This window comes from Ovis canadensis, chromosome 13, assembly GCF_042477335.2.
Source record: "Ovis canadensis isolate MfBH-ARS-UI-01 breed Bighorn chromosome 13, ARS-UI_OviCan_v2, whole genome shotgun sequence".
Lineage (NCBI taxonomy): Eukaryota > Metazoa > Chordata > Mammalia > Artiodactyla > Bovidae > Ovis > Ovis canadensis.
The window spans coordinates 85,551,919-85,578,948 of NC_091257.1; the positions used below are offsets into that span (position 1 = coordinate 85,551,919).

Here is a 27,030-nt window from a genome sequence, read left to right on the forward strand (position 1 = left end):
TGAGAATCATACCTTCCATCACCCGCACCCTTAAGATGCTATATTTGCTAATGAAGCCTCTTTGTTGGTGGCATAGTATAAGCAACGGTGGAGAATCTGCCTGCCCATGCAGGAGATGCAAGTTCGATCCCTGATCGGGGAGGATCCCCTGGTGAAGCAAAGGGCAACCCACTCCAGTATTCCTGCCTGGGAGATCCCATGGACAGAGGAGCCTGGCGGCTACAGAGGTCGCAGCAGAGTCAGACATGATCTACGGACTAAACAAAGTATAAGCTCAGGCTAATGATCAAATGAAATAAACACAAGTCGGGAAACTCTCATTAGCCTGGAGGTGAAATCCAAGTAACAGTTTTTAAAGGTTCCATAGATCCTAAAGGAGTTGGTGACAGAGTTGCATGTCACAGCCAAGTATACTAAAGGCCACCTTCAAACAGAAGAATACAAAACAGTAACTCTCCAGTGGGCCGAGGGACTGCATCAGTCCCCGATGCCTAGGACAGGGCCTGTGACATCGTCGGTACCCATACAATCCGTGTAGTGTAAGCAACAGTGGAGAGTCTGCCTGCCAATGCAGGAGATGCGAGTTCAATTCCTTATCAGGATGATCCCCTGGAGAAGGAAACGGCAACCCACTCCAGTATTCTTGTCTGGGAAATCCCATGGACAGAGAAGCCTGGTAGGCTACAGTCAGTGGGGCTGCAAAAGAGTCAGACACAACCTAGGGACTAAAGAACAACGAAGTATAACATCAGGCCAGGAAGAAAATGAAATAAATACAAGTCAGGAAACTCTTGGTTTTCCAGATTGAATTTATAAATGAAAGGCTCACTGGCTAGTTTCACCACCCACACTATTTTCTTCCCTCTACCCTCAAATGACTTAAGGGTTAAAAAATACAAGGAAACTATTTTTGCAAGGCAATCATTCTTGGTTTTCAGCCTGCTGTGCTGTATGTTTGTGGTAATTCTCTGCCTGGCCAAAGTGTTACCACCAGCAATTCAAAGCATGAACACAACCATAACCTAATGTGGAGATACCAAGCTCTGTACACAAAATCTACTATTGTTATTCACCTCGATTTAGTACATAGCCAACTCTTCTTTAAAATTCACCCTAAATCCTATCCACAGTATAAGGTCAGACTTTCCTAGCAACCTGTGTTTTTTTTTCTCCCCACCCCTCCACCCCTTGAGATTCCCTATCCATCTCTTGGATCCAAGGCCAACTTTCCAACCTGGTGTATTCCTTAGGATTTTGTACCCAGAGTTATCTAGTCCTAAACAAACCGTAGCACTGAACTGCTTCTGTTTGTAGCAAAGCCACACACTGAGCCTCTCCTGAACCACAAATTCCTGAATCAAAGATCTATAATTCCCACACCCACTAACCCTTACATGAGAGTTGCACTGGGGGCCCCCAAATTTCTTAGTCAGGCCAAATGGTGATCCACCTGCTTTGAAAGAAAGGAATGTGATGACAAAGATAAAAGCAAAGATAATGCACACGGAGGAGAGCAGTGATATTTAGACTAAGAACAAAGAGGTATCTGAAAAGCCATTAAAAAAAAACAACAACTTAGAAGCTGTTGTTCTCAGACTTGGTAAGAAGGTCAATAACATGAGAAGTATATTGCTCTTCAGAAGACTTCAGTATTAACACTTTGGTCCCAAATTTAAAAAGAAAAAAAAAAAAAAGGTGGTCTGGCAGTTAATATTTTTTGCTGACTGAATTAGATACTGTTGTTTGACATTAAGTTAAACAGCCTTCGAACAGGCTTTCAAAAATAAAAAAAGGTTGAGATAGCCTGGATTATTTTGTATTTCTCCCATTCGAGACTGGATCTTATTTCTTAAGTTTATCCTTTTGAAATCAGACTGTACCACCCCTTAACTTTTACTGAAGTATAATATACATTAAAAAAAAGTATAGCTCTTCACATACGGAACACACATGTAACCAGAATTGACTAACAGAAACAGAACACTCTTAGCACTTGCAAAAGCCTCAGCCAGGGACTCTCCTGGTGATCCAGTGGCTAAGACTCCACGCTCCCCATGCAGAGGGCCTGGACTCACTTTCTGGTCAGGGAGCTAGATTCTGCATACTGCAACTAATGCATGGAGCAGCCAAATAGACGTTTTTTTTAAAAAAGCCCCCTCTGCACTCCTTTTTGGTCACGACTACTTTTCTCCAAGGGTAACCACTAGCCGGACTTCCAACAGTACAGATTAGTTTTGCTTGTTTCCATATCTTATAAAAGTGGAATCACAGAGTATGTACTCTTGGGTCGGGCTTCAGTGTCAGTTATCAATTTCAGTTCCATTCAGTTCAGTCGCTCAGTCGTGTCCGACTCTTTGCGACCCTGTGAATCGCAGCACACCAGGCCTCCCTGCCCATCATCAACTCCCAGAGTTTACTCAAAGTCATGTTCATCGAGTTGGTGATGCCATTCAGCCATTTCATCCTCTGTCATCCCCTTCTCCTGCCCCCAATCACTCCCAGCATCAGAGTCTTTTCCAATGAGCCAACTCTTCACATGAGGTGGCCAAAGTACTGGAGTTCCAGCTTTAGCATCAGTCCTTCCAATGAACATCCAGGGCCGATCTCCTTTAGAATGGACTGATTGGATCTCCTTGCAGTCCAAGGGACTCTCAAGAGTCTTCTCCAGCACCACAGTTCAAAAGCATCAATTCTTCAGTGCTCATCTTTCTTCAGAGTCCAACTCTCACATCCATACATGACCACTGGAAAAACCATAGCCTTGTCTAGACGGACCTTTGTTGGCAAAGTAATGTCTCTGCGTTTTAGTATGCAATCTATGTTGGTCCTAACTTTCCTTCCAAGGAGTAAGCCTCTCAATTCCAAATTCACCCTTCAGTACCTGCTCTGTGATAAAGCACTGGACTCCGGAAGAAATTTCCCTTTACAAAAAGTGTGATGTTAAGCTTGGTCAGCAGAGGGCGCTCGAAGGGGCACTGCAGGAGAAAGGAAGCTTGTCGTTTGGGTTCAAGGGTGTAGCGCCTTTGCCCAGTGAAAGGTATGTAGGGACATCTGGTGGTACTCTGCCCCGACACCATCTCCAGAGCATCAGGCTATTCTCCCATACTCAAACATCACCTAGAGGCTTTAATCTACCAGCAAAGGTCCTACCTACACTTGAGGATAATGAAATTATCCCATAGTTTTTTTCTTCTCTAGGATACATATTCCCATGCATTTAACATTATATGGGGTTTCCTGGTGGCTCAGCTGGTGAAGAATCAGCCTCCAATGCAGGAGACCTGGGTTCGACCCCTGAATTGAAAAGATACCCTGGAGAAGGGAATGGCTACCAGCTCCGGCATTCTGGCCTGGAGAATTCCATGGACTGTATAGTCCACGCGGTTGCAAAGAGTCAGACACGACTGAGCGACTTTCACTTTCACTTTAATGTTATAATACTCCACATATTTTCAGCTTGCTCCTGAACTTTCTATGTTGCTTCTTCCTTAATTTGCACAATCAAAGGCTGAATTAAGATACTTGATCTAGTTAGAGCAGTACTGAGCCTCATAAACGTCCATCCGAAACCAAATCAAATCTCGTGATGAAATGTTAAAGGCACTCCTATTAAGAAGTCTGGAAAAAGACGACGACACCATCCATCAAGTATTGCACTGGACGTTCTAGAGAATCTATGGAAAAATTATGAGATGTATAAACTAGGAAGAAAAGCTGTGGTTGAGTAGCTAAGTTGTGCCTGACTGACCCTGTGGATTGTACCCAGCCAGACTCCTCTGTGCATGGGATTTCCCAGACAAGAATACTGGAGAGGGTTGCCATTTCCTTCTCCAGGGGATGTTCCCAACCCAGGGATTGAACCCGCATCTCCTGCATCGGAGGCAGATCCTTTACTACCAGGGGGTCACCAGGGAAGCCCCTAGGAAGAACGATACAAAATTATTATTTATATAGGATGTGACTGTTCTTGTAAGTCATGAAGAAACAACTTCAAAACTGTAAGAAGGAAGAAAGAGTTTATAAGATGGTCAGTAAAAAAAAAAAAATACATCTGTACAAACATCACTGCTGCTGCTGCTAAGTCGCTTCAGTTGTGTCCGACTCTGTGTGACCCCTCAGACGGCAGCCCACCAGGCTCCCCCGTCCCTGGGATTCTCCAGGCAAGAACACTGGAGTGGGTTGCCATTTCCTTCTCCAATGCATGAAAGTGAAAAGTGAAAATGAAGTCGCTCAGTCATGTCTGACTCTTTGCGACCCCATGGACTGCAGCCCACCAGGCTCCTCCGTAAACATCACTAACTCTGTTGAAAGAAACCTCAAGTTTTCCTCTAGGGCACAGCTGGTGCTACTCACATCGTGCACACCAAGCGAGACCAACTCCACTGCTCTCTGCCTGTCACCACCTACTCAAGGCACCAGTGCCAAGGCAACTCCCCCGCCACCACCAAAGGCCAGATGTGAGAGGCTAGCCCCCCACTGTAGAGTTTGGTGCCATGCTGGAACTGACTCAGTCAGTCACCTGAGGGCGACTCACGTGTGGCTTGTCTTTATTAACTCAATTCTAGCCACGAACTGTGTTAGCACGCGCTCCATACAATATTCATCTTGAGTTTGTATTTCGCCAGATTCAACCGTTTCTCATACTTCTCCCTCTCACTGTATGGTTTATAGTATCTCCAAGGAGCTAGCCACCTCACTCAGCATCAAACAAGAGCAGATATACAGGAAAGTCACCAATGAAACAAAGGAGTCAACTCCGCTTCTTCAACTTTAAAATTAGGGTGTTGACCTCAGATGTTGAAAAACCCTTTCCCAAGGATCCTATGTCTTAAAATTCTCTATGACCCAGTATATATTAAAACCACACACCAAGAGAGAAAGAGAGAGAGAGAGAGAGAGAGAGAGAGAGAAAACAACTATGGGAAAAGAATCCTGCAAAAACAGTAACATACATATCTGCTACTTTATCGAGTTCTCTGCTCTCCAGGTGAATAAGAAAGCTGGATTTTTTTAAAATACAGAAGGGTAATAATAAATTCCTTTTTTCCTTCCAGAGAAAGTTACTAAAAAGGAAAGAATGACCTGAGGATGCTTCCTCATAGTTCTGTATTAACTCATCCCTATCAGTGATACCCAACTGTTTAAAACATCACACTGTTACAACAATGTTCAGATTCTTGAGAATCTAGTCATTTTCTGATCCACACAGATTAACTTAACAGACTAAGACAAAACAAACAACCATTCAGTGGAAGCAATGAGTCCTAACCACTGGACCGCCAGGGAATTCCTAAACATACAACGTTTAAACATCCCTTTCTACACAACCCTTCTTTCACTAAACATAATCAGCCCAAAAAAAGTACTTTGCTTAATAAATTTTTCACACACCTCATTTTACTATTTTTTTTAAAGTTCTTAATCAAAAATTTTCATTTCATTTTCTACAAGTCTCTCAGTATTCTTAAAGTGTTAACAATAGTGAAATAAATGATTCAGGCAACATTCATCAGTTAAGGTTAAATTAGGACCATTAGATGAAAGGTGGACAGAACTGGAAATCTGCAGGCTGTCCGAAGTCACCCCATGGATTTCTATTGGCCAAGTGGGGGAACACAACTTGACAACAGAGGGCTATGCCAACATGACCCCATCAATTACTCTAGGTATACACAGGAGGACAATCAAACATTGTAGGAATACACAGTAGGAAAATCAAACATCTTTCCAAATGTGAACAGGAAGCACGATATACTACCTATGAATAATTTAAAAAAAATCTGCATGATTACTAGAATTGTTAAGCCTCCAAATCTAATTACCAGCTTACAGGTAATATGGAAAAAGAGTAACATGTTATATGATACAAAGATACAGTCAGCAAACTCCACAATGTGGGGAAGGGGAACCAACCTAGTTTCTTCCACAAAAAAATGGCATAACAGTAACAACAACAACAACAAAAGAGATTTATTTTAGATTAAAAGAAATTAAAGATCAATCAAATGCACTAGGTGAACCTTATCTGGACCTGATTCAAAGAGTTAATTGTAAAAAAGCCATTTTTGAGAAAAATGAAGGGAAGAGATTCAGAATCAGGTAAATTAAGGAATTAGGTTGTAGTGAATGCGTTAATGTGTATGATAATGCCCTTTTCTATCCAACAGATACACACTACAATATTTATAGGTTAAAGGATAGGCTATGAGGCTCTCTTCAAAATACTCTAGGTCAAAGAGAAAGTGAGAAGGGACAGATAAAACAAGAACGGCGTGAGGACTCACTGTACCATTCTCTCTAGTTATATGTATGTTTGAAATTTCCCATAATAAAAACTGTTTTTAAGGTTAAGGGAAAGAAGAGACAGGAATTCATAACCAAACCTAAGTTTGGCCACCATCCACAAGGCATGAAAATCTGCAGAAAGCCTTTATGTAAAACAAACACGAAAAAAGCTGACGGCAGTGGCCTCTGAAGACTGTCTGCGAGAGACCCCGGGCAGCTTTCTTTTGTCAGCAGAAATCCTCTCTACAACATTCCTCTGGAGGTGTGCTTTCCATCAGGCCAGGCACTACTGCCAAGGTGCAGACAGGGTGTCCTGATACCAGGCTGAACTCTTCACGCCTCTTTACCCTGAGAAAAGTTATCTGAGGAACCTGACTACCTAAATATGTATTTTTTAATGGCATGTCTCTATTTCTAAGTCTTCAGCAGTTTATCCGCACTTTTCAGTTTTTTCCAACACTCATAAAATAAATATTTTTGTACAAGCTGAAGAAATACTCTTCAGTATAATAAAAAAAATCCCACTTTTGTTAAAAAAAAAAAAAAAGTTAAACAAACTTCCCTCATTTCAATCCCTCATCCATTCCCATCGCTCCTAACACAGCTCATGCTGTGCTATTATCACCTCATACTTGGCATCACAGCAGTTAAAATTGATTATGCCACAGATCTGCAGGTCAAATGTATCACCAATTGCCTTCCAAAACTTAGAAAAGTATATGAATAATTATTATTATTCCACATATAATGGTAGTGTACTGCATTGAGAGGAGAGAGTACTGTTCAAATATCAAAACCACTAATTTAATAAAGGGGTTCAGTAATACAAGCACCAATGCTATGCAAAGGAGAATTCTCTTTTATCTGTTACCATGTGTTCCATCCCCCTTCTTGTTAGGTAAACAAAACAGTGCATCTAGAAAATCGCACCTGACCAGGTTTCACAATATTTTCCTAACAGCTGTCTGCCAAAAATTTTTAATAACTCTCATCAGGCTATCACCCGTTTCCATAATTCTCTCTGGGCTTTCTCTATTGAACATGATCTGGTCAATAACAGTGGTAAAAAGGAAGAGACTGTGAAAATAAACAACAATAAACGATGCCTAAAGGTAGGATGAATGCAGTTTGAAAACATGCAGTTTACCTTTGAACAATGTGGGGGTGAGGGGTGCTGCTGCTCCGTGTGCCTTCGAAAATTACGTGTAACTTTACAGTCGACCTTCCATATCCAAGGTTCTGCACCCATGGAATGCAGTACTGTAGCACATATTCAGTCCAAAAAAAAAAAAATCCGCATGTAAGTGGACCTGTGCTGTTGAAACCCATGTTGTTCAAGGGTCAACTGTAACTAACAATGATCTGTAGGATGAAGCACCTTTGGTCCTAGGGAAGGCCGATCTGGGAAATCTATTTCTGTATTGATCACTATGCCCCTGGGAACAGAGCAAACACTCAACACTGCATTACTGCTGACAAGGTAGAAATTAATTAGCTCTGTTCCCATTCTGTTGTTAATATTCTGGGTAAAGGTTACTTCCTTATTTAATATAGAAGTAGTTATATTTATCCATCCTCAGATAGATGGTTTTCAGATAGTAAATGCCTTCCTACTGAAAGACCTTAGCATCTAAAACCTTACTGTTAAAAACTTGCCCTTCTCACATGCACTGTTAATAATATCTAAGGAACTAGAATGCAGCAAGCAACATTTATGACATTATTTTTCTGAGTCATCATAATAATCTTATGAGTTAGGTACTGTTATTATTCCCATTGTATAGATAAAGAAACCAAAACACAGGATGTTAAGCAAATTGCCAAAAAAAACAGAGCCGGTAAGGAATGGAATAATTTCATCTTCGCCATTACTCAAAGTCTTTGGGGATAAACAGAAAAAGAAAAGCTACTGGCAACTCATTCCAAAATTCATTAGTATCATTAAGTCTCAGAAATTTTCAATAATTTGAAGACTATCTACTGTGTGCTCAACATTGTGCTGCTTATTAACAAGACACCAGAGGAGAAGCAGAAGACAGTTATTTCCTCTCAAAATCATACTGCCAAGGTAGGGAGGCAAAAGACACATATAAAACTAGTAAGGAAAATATAAAGAAAGAGCCACCTTTTCAAAAATTCAACCATTCTAGACCTCACTTTTCACCTCAGTGCATTTTTTAGATACATCACAGCTGACTGTGGAAAATCAGAGACAATATTCCCACTAATTGGTGGTGGGCACGAGTGGGAGCAGCAGTGTGGATTTTTGGCTAAGGAATAAAAACTATTTCATAATCTCAATTCAGCTTAACACAGTGTGCCCATCTCTGTATGTGTATACATATATGTATGTGCTGTGCTTAGCTGCGCAGTCGTATTCAAGTCTTTGCGATCCCATGGTCTATAGCCCACCAGACTCCTCTGTGCATGTGGATTCTACAGGCAAGAATACTGGAGTTGGTGTGTATGTGTGTATTTCCCTGGTGTCTCAGAGGGTAAAGCATCTGCCTGCAATGCAGGAGACCTGGGTTCGATCCCTGGGATGGGAAGATCCCCTGGAGAAGGAAATGGCAACCCACTCCAGGGTTCTTGCCTGGAAAATCCCATGGACGGAGAAGCCTGGTGGGCTACAGTCCGTGGGGTCACAAAGAGTCGGACACAATGGAGAGACTTCACTTTCAAAATGCAGCTACAAGATTTTATATATATACATATAAAGATGACAGAGATCCAAATATATGAATAAGCCATTACCTACTTTAGTCCAGCGAGAGAAGACAAATCTGCTAAACGCATTTGGTGTGCATGCCAACAGAACTAAGGAAGAGTTCTAGGTCCAATGAGAGCAGAAAGAAAGCAAAAAGCAACTGCAAGGGTCAAGTTCTGATAAGGTGACTCTTAGGAATGCTATTTAAAAAGAAGCAAGTTAGAGAAATGTAAAATTTTACAGCTGAACAAAGAAAATTATGTCCCCAGTCCTTTAACAGGTCCTGAATATTCTGTACACAAATGTGACGTTTTTCCTCCCCCCAAAAACCTACCCCTAATGTAACAGTAATCTCAATATCAATATTTAATGTCCAACTCAGTCTCAGTCCAGCAGTTGATCAAAAATTACAAGGTATACAAAAAAGCAAAGTGGGTATGAAATGGAGACAAAGCTCCAAAGAGAATCAATCAGACTGAGAGATGACCCAGATAGGGGATTTAACGGTGCTTAAGACAGTTATAATGTGGTACAGTGGTTAAGAATTCAACTGCCAATGCAGGGAACACAGGTTTGATTCCCAGTGTGGGGAGATTCCACATGCCAAGAGGCAACTAAGCCCACGCACCCAACTACTGAAGTCCACTCACTCTGGAGCCCATGGTCCACACAAGAGAAGGCACTACAGTAAGAAGCCCTCGCACGGCAACTCAAGAGCAGCCCCTGCTCGCCACAACTGGAGAGAGCCCGGGGGCAGCGATGAAGACCCAGAGCAGCCAATAAATAAACAGATAAAATTTAAAAATTGTAACAAAAACCCAGTGCTTAACATCTTAAACAATTCAGTAGACCATATGCATGAATAGATGGCAGATTTCAACAGAAAGCTAGAATATCTAAGAAAGAGCCAAAGAGAAACGCTTTTTTTAATGGTATCAGAGGTGAAGAGTTCCTGTTACAAGCCCACCAAAGACGCAATAAAATCAAGGAAGGAATCAACGAGCTTGAAGACAGATCACTACAAATCACCTAAACCAAAACAAAAGGGGTAGAGGGGCAGGGAGGACACAACAGACAGAAAGAACATCCAAGAGCTGTGAGATATGATCAGACGACACCACAAGCATCTAACTGGAGCAGGGGGAGCAAGGCAGAAATAACATCTGGAAGGAAAATGGCTGGAGATTCTCCAAAAATAAAGCCATCAAACCATACATCTAAGAAAATCCTACAGAATGAATATAAACAAGTAAACAAACAAATACAACAAAGAACACATACCTGGACACTTCACAGTTTAACTGCCAAAAACCAAAGTTAAAGAAAAAATCTGAAATACAGCAGGAAGAAAAAGACATGCACACTACTTGCAATCTAGAAGATAATGGTGTGGCACCTCTTAACCACTGAAAAGGGAAAGAAAGAAAGAAAAAAGACTTCATGACCCAGAATTCTAGTCAGCAAAAATATCTTTCAAAAATGGAGGCAAAATAATGGCTTTTCAGACAAACAAAAGATGAGGTAATTCAATGTCAGCACACCCGCCCTACAAGAAAAGGTAAAGAAGTCCTTTGAGTAAAAGGCATAAGATAACCAGACAAAAAATGAGGATCCACACAAAACAGTTCCAGAAATTATCAAAATGTAAGCATAAAAAATCTTTTCCACAAATTATTAATTATTCCAAAAGAACAATCTAAAGCAAAAATGATGACAGTACATTATGGAATTTATAAAATACTAAAAGGAAAGTGTATGACACCAATAATCACACAGGATAGAAGGGAAAACTAGAAGCGTACTGTATTGTTAGCATCTTACACTGCACATGAAATGTGAAACAGTATAATGTTATGTGAAGGTAGAATGTGCCTCTAAATTTGGACAACTTAGATGAATGTATGAGTTCCTCAAAAGACACAAACTAGACAAGCTCACTTAAACAAAAGAACCTGAACAGCCCTTCATCTGTTAAAGACGGTGAATTTGTAGATAACCTTTCAACAAAGAAAACTCCAGGCCCGGGTAGCTTCAGTGGAGAATCTCACCAAATAGTTACTGTACTTCATTTTAGGTGCTTTACAGACACTACGTTTTTTACAAATTGAAGGTTTGTGGCTGTTTTAACAGATGACAGTCAGTACGTTTTAGCAATAAAACTAACTTTTAGTTAAGTTATATAAATCACTTTTTAGACATAATGCTAGTGGCTGCACACTTAACAGACTATAGTATAAACCTAATTTTTATATGCAGTAGCAAAGCAAAAAATTTATGCAACTCACTTTATTACAATATTCACTTTATTGCAGTGATCTGGAACTGAATCTGCAGTATCTTCTGTACAGCAATATATTACATATACTCTTCCAGAAAGTAGAAGAGGGAATACTTCCATCTAATGTCAGCCAGCATTAAGCCAACAAGTCCTGCAACAACAATATAAGAAGCCACACATTTAAGACAAAGATCAAAACAAAGACACTAAAATCCTTAACAGAATACTATCATATTGAATATGGCAATATATAAAAAGGATAATACGTCAAGACCAAGTGGGATTTATCCTGGGTATATAAGAGGCATTCAACATCAAAAGTCAATTAATGTAATTCACTGTATCAACAGACTAAAGAAAAAACTCACATGATCATCTCAGCAGATACAAGTATGTAACAAAATCCAACATTCGTGATAAAAACTCTCCAGAAACTAGAAAAGCAGACTTCCTCAATCTAATTAAAAGCTCGACGAAAAGCCTACCATTAATGGGATTGCATAATTTTTCCCTAAACTCAAGAACAAGGCAAGAGTGTCTAATCTCATCACCATATCACTTCAACATCATACTGGGGTCCTAGCCAGTGCAATAAGACAAAAAAAAAAGAAAGAAATAGAAAGCATACAGATTAAACAGGAAGAAATACAACTGTCTTTACTTGCACTCAAAATAACTATTAATATAGTAAATCCCAAAGAATCTAGAATAACATTTCTAAAGTCAGTAAATTGGTTTGCTAAGACCATAGGATATAAGATCAATCAATATACAAAAGCCAACTGTATTTCTATATACTAGCAAGGAATAACTGTAAATTAACATTTTAAAAGTATCATTTATAAGAGTATCCCAAAACACAAATACTTAAAGAGATAAATTGAAATTAAAAGCACAACCTTTTAAATGCTATAAACCAGCTTTAATTTGATCAATCTCTTCCCCTATACAGAAAAGCTATGGAACCGCCTAAATAGCCTGGAACTTAAGAACAGGCCAACTTATTTTCTTCTCAATCCTTTGGAAGGTTTTGCCGAGTAGCAATCCTTCCAGTAGATGGTCTCTTCTCTCACATTTTTCCTTGAAAGAGGTTCATCCTGAGAACTCATGCTGTAAGGCTGGTTATCTTAGAACTGCTGCTGCTGCTAAGTCGCTTCAGTTGTGTCCGACTCTGTGCGACCCCATAGACCGCAGTCCACCAGGCTCCCCCTGTCCTTGGGATTCTCCAGGCAAGAACACTAGGAAACTTAAAACCAGAATGCAGCCCCAGAACATTTTAAACTTGCAAAAGCCAAGTTAAAAGCTTCCCCTCTGGGGAAGTGACGAGTCCAGAAACTGAAAAGCATGAATACTCACTAAAACCCCCAGATGACATACAACCCTGTGTAGAAGACCTGTCTTATAACTGTGATTTCCACACATTCACAGCGTCTATTAAACAAGGCAGTATTAGGCACTCATGTATTTCAAGACATGTCCCCTTCCCAACACATCCCTGACACATTTAACTGGACCAGAGGTGGGCCCCTCACCTAACACTAATCACGGACCAAGCAGGCCAACAATTGAGGACATGACATTTCTGGTGTGGGAGAAAACCTGCCAGGCAAAGTTGACTGTCTCTCAGAAGTCTGAATGATGCTAAGGCTGAAACTCCAGTACTTTGGCCACCTCATGCGAAGAGTTGACTCATTGGAAAAGACTCTGATGCTGGGAGGGATTGGGGGCAGGAGGAGAAGGAGACGACAGAGGATGAGATGGCTAGATGGCATCACTGACTCAATGGATATGAGTCTGAGTGAACTCCGGGAGTTGGTGATGGACAGGGAGGCCTGGCGTGCTGCGATTCACGGGGTTGCAAAGAGTCGGACATGACTGACTGAACTGAACTGAAATAAGGCAGAGGCAGCAGGAGTGGGAGCTGGGAAGTCATGAGTTTAAGAGAAACTGGAGGAGTCGCAAAGGGCTTTGGACCTGGAAAAGAGAGGAGAGAACATCACATACAAGTAAGCAGAAGCTATAAGGCAGAGGGGAACAATAAGGAAGAATGAGGAAAACACTGGAGTGGGAAGAAAAGGGTAGAGCGGGCCAACTGAGAATCCTGGAAGTGGCCAGGCAGGAAGGGAGACCACCCAAGAAAGCTGCCTGTCCTGGATACAGCAGGATGACCGCATTAGTCATCTATTGCCACAATAACGCGTACAACAACAGACCGCAAAATCTTACTGGCACAAGCATTTAGCTTTCCCTCAGGTGTCTGAGCTGTGTTGGCTCTGCTTTAAGTTACAGATAATCCGCGGGGGCTCTGCTCTGTGGTCTCACTCTGAGGCCCAAGCTGAAGAGGCTGCAGCCACTCAGGGGCCTTCTCACGGTGAGGACAAAGGCACAAAAGGACACAAGCCCACCAGCACAAGCACAGAGCAGACTTCTACTTCCATCATGTTTACTAACATCCCACTAACCTAAAGCAAGTCATACAGCCAAGCCCAAAATCAAGGGACGGGGACACAATCTCATCCACCACTACAAAGAACTGAAGAACGGGGGTCAAAGACTCAGAGACACAAATCACAGGGAGCATCCACTCCCCAGTGCAATGTTACCTATGGACCCTATCTCCTCCTCCTCCTAAGAGGTAGCATACCATCTGAATTATTTTGCTGAAATATTTCTAATTTTAAAAGGGTGAGGGGACTTTAAAAGTCAGGAGACGTATCTAGAAAATATGGCAGCAAATGCTCAAGGATTTCTAAAGATGGAAGGTTCCAATAAAACACACCTCTCTACCACGTTACTCTGGATCTCCAATCAGTCTGCTGTGGGTCACAGGCTCCCAACAGCCAAAGTAAATGAGTACTGTTAGCACCTTTGTGACTAAAAAACACTTTTCAAGAATAGTATTACCTACCTAGTTTGTAAAAGAGAAAAAAAATCACGGACCAAAAAAAAAAAAAAAAGTCAGTAGAGTCAAATTGAAGAGTACAGAAGAACAAAATGGTAGGAAACAAAATAGACAAGTGTGGAAAATTAAAACATTTGATTTGTTGAAGGTACAGGAAATACTGCTGACTAAACAGAGAAAGGTTTTTTGTTTTGTTTTTTTTTAAAGGAAGACACAACCAAACCAAAATGGAGTCACTTGGGCTAAGCCCAGGTCACCAAACAGCAACTTAATACATAATTTACAGTTTCAACTTCTCCCAGGAGGGGAATCTTAAACCAGTCGATTTGGAGTTACCTGGTCAGCACTAGCGAGGTAATCTGCTTGACAGACTTCTGCAGTCCCCTAAAGGAAGGTCACCTTGCCACAAAAAATCCACGCTTTGCAAGTAACTTCTTCATCCCATTCCCTTCTGCATATAGATCTTTCATCCGACACAGCTCTTTAGAGCTCCCATCTGTTTGCTGGATGGGACGCTGCCCAATTCATGAATCATCTAATAACGTTAATAAGATCTTTAAAATTCCTTCAATTGAATTTTGTTTTCAACAGGTTTGAAAGAGTTTTGTTTCTTCAAAACGTAAGTAAAATTCTGGGTATACTTTGGAACTATGACCCATTTTAAACACTGAATTTACTCCCTGTAAAAGAATTAACAGTAACTCAGTACCTCATTCATCAATAAAGAGCCAAGCAAGTCAAAAAGAACATGAGTATTGTATTAATATAAGTAGAAATTAGAGTCACAATGCACAATACCTTTGAATGCTGTTCAAAGATGTTTAAATGCTCACTGTGACCCACACCGTACTGGCAAAAATTAAACTCATGGTCAATCAGCCCACAGCTAAGTGAAAGAATAGAAAAGGCAGCAGAACTATGTTGGCAGAAACAGGGATGCAACATGAACACGCCTGGGCATGCCATGGCTTTCTCAAATCCCCTGCTCCACATTAGGCTGGGTTTAATATGATGTGATGGCTTCCCAGGTGGCTCAGTGGTAAAGAATCTGCCTGCCAACGCAGGAGAAGCGGCTCCGATCCCTGGGTCAGAAAGATCCCCTGGAGGAGGAAACGGCAACTCACTCCAGTATTCTTGCCCGGGAAATCCCTTGGACAGAGGAGCCTAGCGGGCTACAGGCCACTGAGCACACACAGTATGACGTGAGCTAACACGTCTCATTCAACTCTGCATGAGTTCTCTTCATGGCCTAGACGTTTCGAAGTTCTAATTCTGAAAATGGGTCTTAGCATAGCAACTCTGGGACACACACCATAATAATACACATTATTTCACCGAAAACCAGATCTCCAGCTCCCAGGTACCTATAATAAGCCTCATATGCACCACAGAATCTCAATGTGGACTGAAAGAAAAGCAGCCCCTGCAAAATTCATCCCAACAAGGTTTCTCTGTCTCCACCGAAGCAAGCTTAGGAGATGACTATCTAAAAGCACATCCTTAAAAGAAAAATCCCCTCAGTGGCCATCACAACAGAAGATTCAAAACAAAAATCCTTCTACAGAAAACAACTTTCCGCCCACAAGCAGGAGGAAGGTTAAGGTGATCTGACTTAGGAACAGCTCTTTGGTGTTCAAATGTTCTGATAAGGAGAATGCCAAGGCTGTTTAACTTCAGCCAATCAAAAGGGTGAAACAGCAGGAGAGGGATATGGTTTGCTCAACACTGGAACAGATTTATTAAGAATTATGAAAGTTATGACATCACTTTTCTCATGACATTCACCTGGCCTTTACAGTTTGGATTCTTTTCTTCCTAGGCCCTATTTTCAATCTCTATTAATGGACAGAATACCAGTCTTAAGTTTTAGACACATCACTCAAGACTCACAGGTTTGTGTGTGCACAGACAAGTCATAAGGAAGGCAGAGGTGGTGCTTTAAGACCAAGCCCAGCCCCCAGAGCAGTCAGAGCAGACCCTGGGCTACCTCACAGCTCCCTGCTTGTCTTGGAACGGTCTGACCCCTGTGTTTTTCAGGGGACAGCCTTCACACAGCCCAACAATGTCAGGGCAGGCTCTGAGACATGCGTGTAAATGAGCTGAACTGTGTCCTCCACACCCCAAAACTTGCAGGTTGAAGCTCTGATCCCCAGTACTTAAGAATGTGACTGTACGTGGAAAGCAAGTCTTTACAGAAGTAATGAAGTTAAAATAGGGGTCTCTGGAGTGGGCCCTAATCCAACACGGCAGGTGTGCTTTTAAGAGGAGATCAGAAAACAGAGAGAAGCCTAGGGGAGGACAGGGCGAGGAGCCCTGCAAGTCAAAGAGAAACCAAACCTGCCACCATGGCCTTGGACTTCTAGCCTCCAGAATCATGAGAAATATATCTCTGGGTAAGCTACCCAGTCAGTGGTATTTTGTTATGGTAGCTCCAGCAAACTGAGAGAACAGGGAACACATTCTGGTACAAAATCACATGATTAAGGGAGAGATGCTACATCAAAATCCACCCTCCCTTAGGAAATTTTTGATGGCTTACAGGACATCTCAAGTCATCTCAATTATTAAAAAAAAAAAAAATTCGTAATAAGTATCTCCGTAGTTTTATCTAACCTCAAAAAAAATCTTCCATAACATCAACAGAAAAGCACTACAGGGAGTTTTTCTTTGGCTATAGCAGTTACCAAATTTGACTTCTGTCCTCTGCCTTCTCCATAATGATGCATTTACAACTGGTCACTAGAGTGGTCATCTCCTACCCACAGCTCCAACTAAGAAGCCAAACTTGCACACTAAGGTTTTCCTCAAAATTTCTTCCCAAAGTAGTATTTTTGGCCTTCTTACCCATTTTAATCAATCTAAAAGCATTACTAATACAAGTTTCCAAAGATACCATGATGCTTCACATCTCCACACTTGAACTTGACCACCTGGAAAAATTCTAATCCTTTGACAATGAGAAGACATTTCACCTCCAATAGAAAAGTCTTTCAAAAATCATAAAGAAAATCTTTCAAAATCATTGCAAAAACCATAAAGGTTGACCAAATCTTCATTTTAATTATGTGTATTATATGTAATTATGTGTGTGTGTGTTTATCTCCTTCACTAGACAGCAAGCTCCTTAATGGAAGGAACTTGCTCATCTGTGCTTGCCGGGCCCGTGCAGAGCACCTGGAATGTGGCATCTGCAAATGCGCTCTGCACAAACAAATGCCACCAATAAATTCATACCAACTCTCAATGGCATAAGCCACACATGATTATTCTGGATCGCTTCCTGACAGTATGATGGGTCATCAGTGCTCTCCAACCATCTATATGAATCCCACAGTCATAAAGCTGAATAAGAGAAACCAGATACAAAACAAGACATTCTGTATGTGAGTGTGTGTGCTCAGTCGCTTCAGTCATGTCCGACTCTTTGCAACCCTGTGGACTGTAGCCCACCAGGCTTCTCTGTCCATGGGGTTTCCCAGGCAAGAATACTGGAATGGGTTGCCATGCCCTTCTCCAGGGCATCTTCCTGGCCCAGGGATCAAACCGGTGTCTCCTGTGGCTCCTGCACTGATGGAGGATTCTTTACCCAGTGAGCCACAGGGGAAGCCCTACAAAGGAATATACACATGTAAAAACCCAGTGAGCAGTACCCTTGATATCTGCACACTTCACCGAATGCACGTTTTACTTCAAAAACCCAATCTCTGGACTTCCTGGTGGTCCAGTGGTTAAGACTCCACTCTTCCAACACAGGGAATGTAGGTTCGATCCCTGGTCAGGAAACTAGAATCCCACATGCCACACAGTATACCCCAAAAAAAGTCTTAGCTTAGAGCTAGGCTACAAGGAATACCCCATCTCCTCACACAAGTAGGAAACTGCCAGAGTTGCAGTGTACCTGTGGGTGTTACATGGGTAGCAATTTTTTCCCTCCTATAACTGGTCTACAGCAATATCCCTGGGCATCCAGTTGCCCTACTGCTGAGGCACAGGATTCGAATGGCATTTCAGGACACTAGGGGAAAAGGGGGAGATTTTACAACTGGAAGCTCTTTCTACTATATCATTAAGAAACTATAAACACACTGGCAATAACATCAGAAGGGAGCCTCTGTCCATCTCTCTAGTCATTTTCACTTAATTATTCTGCAACTATTTACCTACCAGGAGAAGGAAATGGCAACCCACTCCAATATTCTTGCCTGGAGAATCCCATGGATGGGAGAGCCTGGTGGGCTACAGTCCACGACTGAGCAACTTCACTTCACTTCACTTCTAACTTCTATTCATCCATCAAAACCCAACTCAAATGTTAACTCTTCTGAGAAGTTCTTCCTAACCTCCCATATGCCTTAATGTTCCTTTTACTGTTCTACTTAGTTTGTTTCACTGCAATTTAAATGTTGCTTGTGTCCGTTTCTCCTACCAGACCTCTGGTAACATATTACCCGGGCACCAGGTACGTCACAGGGAACTCAGGAAGCATGCAAATGTCTGCAGAACTAATTTGAAATATGACTACCACCTAACAAGCCCTACCATTTAAATGCCCAACTCAAGAGCCCTAAAATAAGTGGTATTTCCCAGATAAGGCACAGTCTGTACTCAAGAAGAGGGAGTGAAAAAACTATAAATATTCTCTAGGACAATGTTATTTTTAGTGTTGTGGTCAGCAGCCTCTAACAGTGAACTTCAGGGTAGCAACCTGGAGACTAAATGACTTAAATGATGATCACGGGATCTGCCAGGTAAGCTGTCCTCCTCAGAAGGCTGGCGCAGCAGACGTGGTCCCAGAGGCAGCCGGTTCACCTAGTCAAGGCAAGGTCTCCAGTGTCCTACATTACATGTAAAAACACAAAACTAAATGTGTGACTCTGAACAAGTTTCTATACCTTCCTGTACCTCAGTTTTCCTCATCATAACATGCGGAGTTGGGGAGGCGGGCACTAACATAATGTGCAACCTCACAGTTTTAAAAGATTAAATATAAAATATAAAGTGAGAATATACAATGTTTAGTTCCCAGCATATAGTTAAGCACTCTACGAATATTCGCTCTAATTATTCTGCTGCTCTGGGATGGGATGTCTCAGTTTTCTTTGAAAGTGAAAGCTGCTGAGTCATGTCCGACTCTTTGCGACCCCCATGGACTATACAGTCCATGGAATTCTCTAGGCCAGAACACTGGAGTGGGTAGCCTTTCCCTTCCCTAGGGGATCTTCCCGACCCAGGAACTGAACCGGGGTCTCCTGTATTGCAGGTGGATTCTTTGCCAACTGAGTTATCAGGAAGCTCCTAAATATCTATGTCCATGGCATTCTCCAGGCCAGAATACTGGAGTGGGTGGCCATTCCCTTCTCCAGGGGAATCTTCCCAACCCAGGGATCCAACCCAGGTCTCCCCCATTGCAGGGGGATTCTTTACCAGCTGAACCACAAGGAAAGCCCAAGAATATTGGGGTGGGTAGCCTATCCCTTGTCCAGAGGATCTTCCCAAACCAGGAATCGAACCAAGGTCTCCTACGTTGCATTATAGGCAGATTCTTTACCAGCTGAGCTATTAGGGAAGCCTTTTTTCTTTTTCTTTACCAGTTTTCTTTGCTCCTGTCATATTCCTGCCCTGCCTGGCTCTGGGGTCAAAAGCAAGCAGTGGCAGGGACTTCCTTGCTGGTCCAGAGACTCCAGCCTCCAATGCAGGATGTATGGGTTCGATCCTTGGTGGGGGAACTAAGATCCCCACATGCTGCACAGTACAACCAAAAAACAAAAAGGTAAGCACAGGCAAAATCTACTCTCCAGACCTTTTGACCACTCATTTCCCTGTCTGCACAGATGATTCCTCCTGGCTGCAGGCATGGCCTCCCTGTGACCATGCATGCACCCCAACCGACCTCATTTTTTAGACCTCTTCTGTTCTTAATGAAAACTCAGTAGCATCCTATTTCATTTCCTCAGTGCTTTATCCCTGTTTAAGATATTAATGATAGCAAATTAATCAAATATATAGATTGCTACAGTCGCTCTCTCCAATATTCTTATGGATAAATCCAATCTCTCCCTCTCCACGTCCCCATTTCACTTTCTTTTGGTGGAGGGAGGGGTATGTGTGCAGGCACCATGAATCACAGAATGAAGATGCCTGTTTCACCTTCCTGGCGAGGCAAACTCTTTGGCTGCCACCAAAGCAGTTTTCACCCATGGGTTTGAAAAGCTCACAGCCCCTGCCATGAGCTCTCCAGCATTCATCCCCTGTGAAAATGTTAGTCATTCAGTCATGTCCGACTCTTTGTGATCCCATGGACCATAGCCCACCAGGCTCCTCTGTCCCTGGAGTTCTCCAGGCAAGAATACTGGAGTGGGTAGCCATTCCCTTCTCCAGGAGATCTTCCCAACCCAGGGACTGAACACTGGTCTCCCACACTGCAGGAAATTCTTTACCGTCTGAGCCACCAGGAGCTCTCCAGCATTCTTCTCCTACCAAGGAGTAAAATGACCAGTTTGTTCAAGTCCAAGGGTGTTTATTAAAACAAAGTCCCATGACTACAGTGAGAACCAGAGGTTCAGGGTTAGGACCCTGTCACTACTTCCTTCTCACTTCTTTGGTGGACTACGGGTGGTCTCCAGACCAGCGAGGCCTTGGCATTGTTCTTCTGGCTGAGTGTCAGGCTGTTGCCAACCAGTGGGTCACAATCAGCATTTCTTTTAAAATAAAAAAAAATACAGAAAACAGGTGAATTTTACAGTATGCAAATTACCTCAATAAAACTATCTTTAAAAGAATACAATTTTAAAATTTAAAAAATAAAAAACTTAAAAAAAAAATTTGGGAATGCATGTAAGAATTAAAGATTTTAAAATTTAAAAAATAAAAAACTATACATGAGAAGCAATAAGAATAAATGCTGAGTATTAAAAAATCTGAATAACATATTTGCATGTATACTGGGCACAGTATAGTGTTATTACTGTGAGCCACGGTCACAACAAGATGACCAAACTCTGGTTTCAGCCATCAGCTGTAAGCCTAAGGTAAATTCTCTGTGGGTAGGAGAGATGGCAAGCAGACACTTTGGCTTGTGCAGTTTCTAGACTTTACAGACTGCCTCCAGCTTAGCTTAAAGCATGCATTCTCAAGGGGACAGTACCTCCCCAAGGGGGCAAAAATTGGTTCCTGGGGGTTAAAATACCTTACTCATTATTAAGCAGACACAGTACATCAACAGATACACTACATATTTGTGGTATTAAATCTTCATGGATGGGAGGATAATACTAAAAAAAAATAGCCTGTCTAAAAAAGGCTCCTTAGGGGAGTGATAATGGAAAAAAAAAAAAAGATTGAGAACCATTTCATAAAGTCTAACTTCCAAGACTCCACATTCAGCTGGAAATGTTATGAGCAAACAAGTGCCTCTTTCCCATTAAGTGTGTATGTTGGGGCGGGGGGGTGGGGGGGCCCCTCGGTGCGGGGACGGGGCTTAGGGAAGGGAGGGGTGTTAGGGACGGCAGGAGCTGGTTAGGGACCTGAGTCTAGTGTTCTTAGTCCCCTGGTCAAATACCATGTCACTCTCACCCCCAGCCACCCAATATTCAAATCAATGCTCAGGTTTACACAGAAAGATAGCAAGTTCAGTTTTGCATGTGGAACAGGCAGGTGAAGCTGTAAAGAGTTATGTGGTTGGAAATGAGGGTCTGGAGCTCAGAAGAGAATGGGGATGGAAACAAAGATTTCTGGGTCATCAAGAGCTAAAACAAGAAAGAAGTCTGCCCAGGAAGGAGTGTAAAGCAAGAAGAGCAAGGGAGCAAAAGGCCACGAACACTAGAATATTTAAAGTGGGGGTGGGGGCAGGGAGGTCCTTAACAGTTTTCTCAAAAAATTAAAACTATTAATTAATATGAACTATATAAAGACAAGGTCATCATAATCAGTGGTCCTCAAGAAATGTCCTCAGAAGACAACCCCTAACTCTTAACGTTTCAGATTTCGAGACGATGCAAAGCTCTTCCCAAAGGCTCATTGACACCACCACATTCTCCACTTTCACCATTTTTTAAAGTATAGTAAATTCACAATTTTGTTTTAGTTTCAGGCGTACAGCAAAGTAACTCAGTTATGTGTGTGTGTGTGTAAATATAATATTTCTTTTTCAGATTCTTTCCGTTATAGGTTATTACAAGATACTGAATATAGTTCCCTGTGCCGCCACATTCTCTTAGGTACTGGGCAACCTGAATGGCTTTAACCCTAAAATGGACAGCAACTCTCTGCATAGGACAAAGCCTCTACGAGCATCAGGATGATGTGCACAAGCTGGTCAGCACTAAGGGCTAGGTTCTACTTTAGAATGTTGCCATCAGTCTAAGAAGGTCCATTCGCAGCGGAAGGGGGTAAACAGGTAAGAAGGATGGGAAGCAGGGCCATGACGTCCTTTCAAGGGGGTATTCACTCCCATTCTGGAAACCCTGTGACTACCAGATCCCACTAATCCACACTGAAAGGCAAGGACACACTTAATACAATGTATGATCCTTGACAGGATACTAAATCAGGAAAAATAAAGCTAGAGAACAAGGAAATGGTAAAATTTAAATACGGACTACATACTGGTTTTATGTCAAGTATCCCAAGTGATAGGACTGTATGATAGTTATACACCCTTTCTCTAGGAGTGAAGTATCACCGTATCTGCAAGAAACTCTCAAAGGGGATGGCTTTAGAAAGAACTAGACATATAGCTTCCCCGGTGGCCCAGATGGTAAACAATCTGCCTGCAATGCAGGAGACCCAGGTTCAATTCCTAGGTTGGGAAGATCCCCTGAAGAAGGGAATGGCAACCCACTCCAGTATTCTTGCCTGAAGAATCCCATGGACAGAGGAGCCTGGCGGGCTATAGTCCATGGGGTTGCAAAGAGTCGGATATGACTGAGCGACTTACTTTCACACTTCACACATTCAGACATGGAGAAAGATATAAAGCAAATTTGGCAAAACATTAATCACTGATGAATCCAGGTAGAGGGGAGATGGGTGTTAAGGTATAATTCTCTTAACTTACTTTCTGTAGGTTTGCTACTTTTCAAAATACAAAGTGGCAAGGGATATAAATGCTGTCAAATATTTTAAAAGTTCTTAATTTCCATATGTTCCAACTCCCCTCCATTAGAACAGAGTATGAAAGGTTGACATGAAAATGCTTCACAACACTTTAAAATACTATCCCCACGCACAGATAAATTTATTTGGCAAAGAGGAATTATTTCACATGTACAAACCATGTCTGCTTCTATACCACAGCAATAAAGTCCTGAGTCAATACACAGATTAACAGAATCTGGGTATTATTTTTGAGGTTTACCTTTTATGTGCTGTTGGGGAAAGTAAACCTCAGGAATACTTAAAGAATCTAGGTACTCTACACAGAGTCTTTATTTTAAAGGGTATATTAATACTAATTGATTTTATACAAATACCAAGAGTTAAAGGCAAATTTAATTATCTGGGCTAATGAGAGATAGTACAGATAAATCAACTCCATATGCAGACATTGTTTTAATCACTGGGTTTTAACTTCCTAAATCTTTCATCAGAATTATGAGGAAGTAAAACTGACCGAAAAGTTTCATCTCCATCCATTCTCATTCCTAAAGGAATTTCTGTTTAATACCAAAAAGGAGAGCAGCAACTGAAATAAAAATGCCCTAAGAACTCAACTATGGGTATCAGAACAAAAGAAAACTGACTTTAATCATGGCAAATATTTATTGAGAACCTGCTACCCAGAGCTCTCTATGAGGAATTCAAAGTACAGTGACTGGACTTTGCACTCACGGGGCCACAACTTTACTGGAGAAGATAAACAGACAGCAAACTGAAGAACAATAATAACGGCTGACTCTGTCTTCCCTTATCCTTGCTCCCAATGCCTCAATTCAGAGACTTATCTCCCGGCCAGGCCATTGCAATGGGCTCCCTCATTCATTAACCTGTTGGTCAAGCCTCTCCCAACCACTGGTACTTAACTTGGATGCACACTGGAATTACCTGAGAAGTGACCAAAATTCCAATGCCTGGGTCTCTCTTCCAGGGAAATCTGCTTTTCCGGTGTGCAGAATGGGCACTGGCTCTTTTAAAGTTTTCCAGGCAACTCTAATACTCAGTCAAGTTAAAGCGCCACTGTTTTAAACCAATTGCTTCTACCAAGGATGAAATACAATTTACTCTCCTGCGTTTAGGTATCTGATGACTCCTCACTATCAATACAAATCTAAACTCCTTACCTCAATCTCCAAAGCCTTTCAATGTCTCCAACCTACTCCTCCAGCCCGACCTCCCACCCAGCTCCACAGCTCTCCACCAGACTCCGCCTGTTCCCTCAGAGGACACTTTCTATGCATAAAAGGCTTCTTCAAATCAGACACCAGTCCCAGTCTGATTATTCACTCCAAATCAATTTTCAGGAACCAATTTAAAAGTTCCTTCCTTCCAAAAGGCTTCACCAGCTTCCCTGGGTACACGGGGAGTTCTAACAAAACTGGACACGGCTCTAATTTGACATGTATCATGATGTTGGTAGTAGCAGTTTTTATTTCTATCTCTAGTAAGACTGTGCATTCCTTAAGGGCAGAGGCCAAGTGCATTTATCTTCAAGTTCCTAATGCCCAGTAATGGCCGAAAAAAAATGAAAGTTCAATAACTGTTTACTAAGTATTGAGGCACCACATGCTTGTGGACTAAAGGAGGAAAGTGAAAGTGAAGTCGCTCTGTCATGTCCGACTCTCTGCGACCCCATGGACTGTAGCCCACCAGGCTTCTCCGCCATGGGATTCTCCAAGCAAGAATACTGGAGTGGGTTACCATTTCCTTCTCCAGGAATAAAGGAGTAACAGTATGAGAAAAGACAAGTCAGTGACAGAGGCAAACTCTGACTCCAGAAGTGAACTGGGGAAAGAGAGTGCTTCTGGCAGATACAGAGGGGAAGGCCCCATGAAGACACTGGGGCTAGTCTCAATCTCACAGAAAGGGAAATATTTAGATATTTGTCAAGAGCAAGGGACAGGAAACCAGGAGCACAGAAAACAGCAGAGGAAAAGCCAGTTAGCTCTCCCCTGGGCTTCCCTGGTGGCTCAGACAGTAACCAAGAATCCATCTGCAAGGCACGAGACCCAGGTTCTATCCCTGGATTGGGAAGAACCCCTGGAGAAAGGAAGTGCAACCCACTCCAGTATTCTTTGTGCTTCCCTGGTGGCTCAGACAGTAAAGAATTTGCCCGCAAGGCAGGAAACCTGGGTTTGATCCCTGGGTTGGGAAGATCCCCTGGAGAAGGGAATGGCTACCCACTCCAGTATTCTTGCCTGGAGAACTCCAGGGACAGAGGAGCCTGGTGGGCTGCAGCCCATGGGGTCGCAAAGAGTGGGAAACAACTGAGCAACTAACACACTGGGTTTCCTCAAGAGATTCCCAGCCCCCCCAAAAACACCTGACCTTTAGAAATTAATCATGCTTTTCTTAGTTACGTAAATCTATTCTCTGTCTCCTTATCCTGCTTTATTCTTCTTCTCAGTCGGCCACCTGATAGATCATGGCTCTGCACATTGAAATAAGACTAGAACACAAGCTCCACGAGAGCAGGAACTCGATTCTGTTTACCACTGCAGCCCCAGGGCTTCTACCTGTGCTGAGCACAAAGTCAGGGTTCAACACCTATTTGCTGAACGGATGAATGAATATCTGATCTTTCCTTTCATGCAGAGATTGGCTCCCTTCCTCACCCAGTCTCCACATATCCAAATCCTGCATCTTTCCTACCAGAATAAACGCCCAGTCTGACTCAAAGCCTTCTCTGACTCCCCATCCCTCCCTTTTCTGAACTTCCAAAGCCCTTTATCTTTCCTGTCTTGGACACTTTTTATGGGCTACTTCATAATAGCACAAATATCTGTGTACAGGTATCTGCTGTACAAGCAGACATGTATCTTATCTCCCCTCTACACTATAATTCTTTAGGGGCAAGCTCTAGGTCATTTCCTCCCCAGAGCTTATAAAGTTGCTCAGTAATTCCTACTGAACAAAAGGAAAAATTAAAGGTGGTATTAAATCTTTGATATCTTAATATTAACCTCAGAAAGATTAAAATCAGTAGTGATTTATCTCCATCTTAGCCCCCGGATACCTGATTCTTCATAAAACTATAATATCTAATGCTTAAATCATGCTTACAGTGTGCCAGGTATTGTTCCAAGGCATTACATAAATTAACTCATTTAATCCTTGAAAGAACCATGAGACACAGGTATTATCTCCTTACAGATGAGGAAACTGAGGCATGGAGAGTGAGTAGCACGTGAGAATTCAAACCCGGTGACTGGCTGCAGAGGCCATGCATTTTAATCACCACATGGGGCAGTCTCCTATTCATAAGCTAAATGTGGCCTTCTGAGAAATTTGCTTCAAAAATATTAGAAATGCGAGGATATCTACGGCAAGGAACTATCCTCATCACGTGAAAGAAGGAACTTCAGAAGGCACTAAGAGGAGAGAACAGATGACAGAGAGGAATGCTTGGTGTGCAGCACGGCACTGGGAAGGACACATGCTGGCTGGAGACAGTCAGCCTTGGACCTAAAACGGCAGGAGCATCTGTCTGTAAGAAGGGACGAAACAGAGAGGTAAGCAGAAGTTTTGACATGAAGTTACCACAGGCAGAGCCCACATTCTAGACACATTCGGTACCGAGATGACACAGCACACAGAATGGCAGCAGGCGCAACTGCTTAACAATGTCCGGCTCAGGACCTTCCTGGTGGTCCCGCGGTTAAGAATCCGTCTGCCAGTGCAGGGGACACAGGTTTGATCCCTGCT

General features: G+C 42.2%; 1 protein-coding gene across 6 annotated transcripts in view; it reads right to left on the reverse strand.

The window, feature by feature from the left end:
• The window catches only part of CHD6 (chromodomain helicase DNA binding protein 6), a 204,771-nt gene that overhangs the window by 164,414 nt on the left and 13,327 nt on the right, over positions 1–27,030 (reverse strand). For 4 of the 6 annotated variants that reach the window (XM_069548579.1, XM_069548575.1, XM_069548581.1 and 1 more), the window contains exons 2-3: positions 11,278–11,421; positions 7,433–7,545 (exon numbers count right to left, since the gene is read on the reverse strand). The exons of 1 other annotated variant lie outside the window; for it this stretch is intronic. The gene's annotated coding sequence lies outside the window, so the exon portion shown is untranslated. The remainder of the gene's footprint in view (positions 1–7,432; positions 7,546–11,277; positions 11,422–27,030) is intronic. One more of the 6 variants, XM_069548576.1, reaches the window with a different exon arrangement.